Below are 3,373 nucleotides of genomic sequence, written 5' to 3'. Positions count from 1 at the left end.
CACTCAGATATATTTTTGGAAAGAGACTTTCCAAGGGTGCCTTGGTCCTTATAAGGATAAGAATAACACAAGAACACACACACACAAACGCATTGTTATACCAACTCACAATATATACTGAACTGTCTGAAATAGAAAGAAAGATGAAAGCAAGTCAAGAAGCATAAATATAAAACATGAAATTGACAATAAAACATGTACAATATGACTGTTATTTAGAGCTGTTTTGGGGGGGGGGGGGGGGGGGGGGGGGGCACATGCTGAAAGCCAGCAGTCTGCTTGCATGCTTCGCCATTTTGATGTCTTAATGGGATATTATGGCAGCTGTGTATTAGAGCGGGATGGGGTGGAGTCTCGGGGACAAGGCTTTGACGAGCGCAACACCCCGATCCCAGTAATTACAGTCTGCATGCATGCTATTTTACGCAACTAAAAGGGAAATCAACATAAAGACAAGCTAAATACAACAAAGCCAGGCAGGGTGGAAGCCAGGGGGGGGGAGAGAGAGAGAGAGAGAGAGAGAGAGACTGGCTGACTGCCACCAGCTTACAGTATATAGACTTGCAGCCAGACCAGGGAGGCGATGGAGATGTTTTGGCTTCACGTTTGGGGAGCTGGCATGTCGTCCATCTTTATATACAGTCTATGACTTCTTCAGTCACCTAACATTGTCTATGCAGAGCATAGGATGCTTGAAATAAATACTGCCACTTCTGCAACTGTATTGTTCATTGTTGTGAGTGAAGGGTGAGCAAGGACCTTGAACTCACCGTTGATTTCATTGGTATTGATGGAGAATCCAATCAAGCCTGCACGGATCTATTGAGGTAATTTAGTTTCGTGCCTTAATGCACCTCTTAACCCCCCAAATCCCCAAAGAGTTAATTCTAACTAGTCGAAGTGAGGAGACACAACACTTCCTCATTTTAAATTTGGTTCTGCTCGAGGACTCTGCCACTTAAAGGGAAGTTTTTTTTCCTCGCCACTGTCGCCAAAGGTCTTGCTCATGGTGGGACCTGTTGGGTCTCTGTAATAACATCATAAAGAGTCGGTCTAGATTAAAAAGTCTAAGGTGTCATCCACATTTGGTGCTCTAGCGAGTATTTCCGGCAGCAGGACACTTGTATGTGGGATTCGAGCCAAAATGTGTGTTCACGTTAATGAAGGAACATGTCAACCAGTGCAACACGTTTTGGACAACAATGGAGCTCAATGGCAGAGAGGAATAAGACATATCAGGCTTTGGATACACACTACAATACTTAGTTTAGAAGGATACATTTATTGTTGGTTTTTGGTCTTTTCATGGGATTTGTGGACAATAAGAAAAATATAGAATAGCACCAGCACCTTTTAACCCCTGTAGACACCACAAACCTATTTACCCAAAAGTTGGGGCCAGTTGGTTCGTTACTGCAATGCTAATTCTTGGCCTTCATGCTGTCATCGTGCTGCAGTTTGTGGCGTATTGCACTCTTTGCATATGATTTGTTCTTGGTTGACATCACTTGCCTTAAACCCGAAATACTTCCAGACAACCAACGTGATTGAGATTAATATTTGATTAATTGTGCAGCCCTAGAATGTGTCCCAATTGATTACCTAGCTTGCTCTTGCACATGCCTGTACCTGCTGACTTAACCTCCCACTGTATTTTACTTTGATTAAATTGTAGACTTCATTTCAATGAACAACACTTTAATCTGTCTTTTTTATTATACAGAACTTTTTTCTTTCATCTGGCTACAACCCCAACTGCTCAACTGCTACATTGGCGCTGCTTACAACTCTGGAAAGTTATCACAGAGACAGTCATTTTATCCTCTGTTGTGACGAATCACAAGGTCAGAAGTGGAATTATCCCAACAGTACCTCCTTTTGGAGAACGAATGCGCATTTTCTTAATGGAGCTCTCCGCATTGATGCAACAGTTCCATTGAAATGAATGAAGGAGCTGCAGTTTCCTCACGCATTGATCATCTCGGCCTGAACGCGGCCTGAGCGTGATCGGGGCCCATATTTATCAAGCATCTCTGAAATTCTAGGTCCAGAAATGCTCTTGAGAATTATTCATGAAGTCTCCTACGCTGACTTTCAGCAAGGAGAGAGTGTGACGTTGCTGTTTTATGACACTCAGAGCTGCCAAGTAGAATTTATGATGACATGTTGTAATTTTTCCAGAGAGTTGCAGTTTGAAATATTAAACAGTGGTAACATCAGAAATGCAGAATATAGAACCACTCATCTACGTGTAGGTTTTATGTGTATAGGCTACTTACTTACTAGTAATTTATGCCAAGATGGTAAATTAGAGATGGTAGTCATGGAAAAAACAATTTAAGGTCTGAGAAGGATGTAAACTCCGGCCCTCAATGTGATAGTTGGACACTCTACTTGCTAATCCACCTCTACAACTTCCACTCCTTTCACTTCAGTACATAAATGGCAAACTACTTCCTGCATTGCCACTGAATGATGGCCTTGGACTCAAATTGCGTGCTGCAAGAATCATCCAATATGAACATTTTCCCCTTCGCAGAGATGAGAGGCTGTAATTCTGTTTCTGCAATTTGTACTGCATGCAACGCCTAAACTGAATTAAAATGATGCCATTATTTTCACAAATGGAAATATTCTTGTTCAGCATGTCAGACATATTTCCTCAAAGTTAAGCCTGACACGTTTGGTAGCTTTTGGAAACATCTCTACTAGAATTTTAGATACAGTTCCGTGAGTTTGAACAATGTTTAGCTGCTCAGCATGAGTTTGTAGTCACGGATCTATTGGTTAGTTGAAAAACTAAAACTAAAACTCAAGACCTAGACAACCAAGAAATCCTGTGATGTGACATCAGTGAACTACTAGTCTGAAAATGGCAAGTTTTGACAAAGATTTGGATCCTTAGCGGTTTTAACGGGTCCAGTGAGCCCCTCCAGACCTAAAGTTATAGGTCAGCTTCACCTCCAGGACGCCGAGGATCAAGTTATTCAGGCTTCCACCCTGCCTGGCTTTGTTGTATTTAGTTTGTCTTTGCGTTGATTTCCCTTTTAGTTGCGTAACAGTAAAAGTTGTATCACACACTCACTATAGTTACTTTTTCTTTAGCGGGGTTTAACCATTTCAATGCCAGGTCTCGCCTCCCCGCGTGCAAAACAAGCCCCCCCCCCCATCCCCAGACACTATTTTGCAAGGGCACTGTTGCTGCATCCTGGGCTCAGCGCCGCCCGAGACGATTGTGATTGGTTTAAAGAAAAACGAACAAGCCAGAGCTCCGGCCCAAACGGCTCTTCATTTTACCACTTATACCTTTTTATAATTCAGCCAAATTTAGCGCTGTTTTGACTTATGATTTGTATGTGTACGCATATATCAC

This window comes from Enoplosus armatus, chromosome 9 (genome assembly GCF_043641665.1).
Source record: "Enoplosus armatus isolate fEnoArm2 chromosome 9, fEnoArm2.hap1, whole genome shotgun sequence".
Lineage (NCBI taxonomy): Eukaryota > Metazoa > Chordata > Actinopteri > Centrarchiformes > Enoplosidae > Enoplosus > Enoplosus armatus.
Note: the sequence above shows the minus strand (reverse complement) of the source record.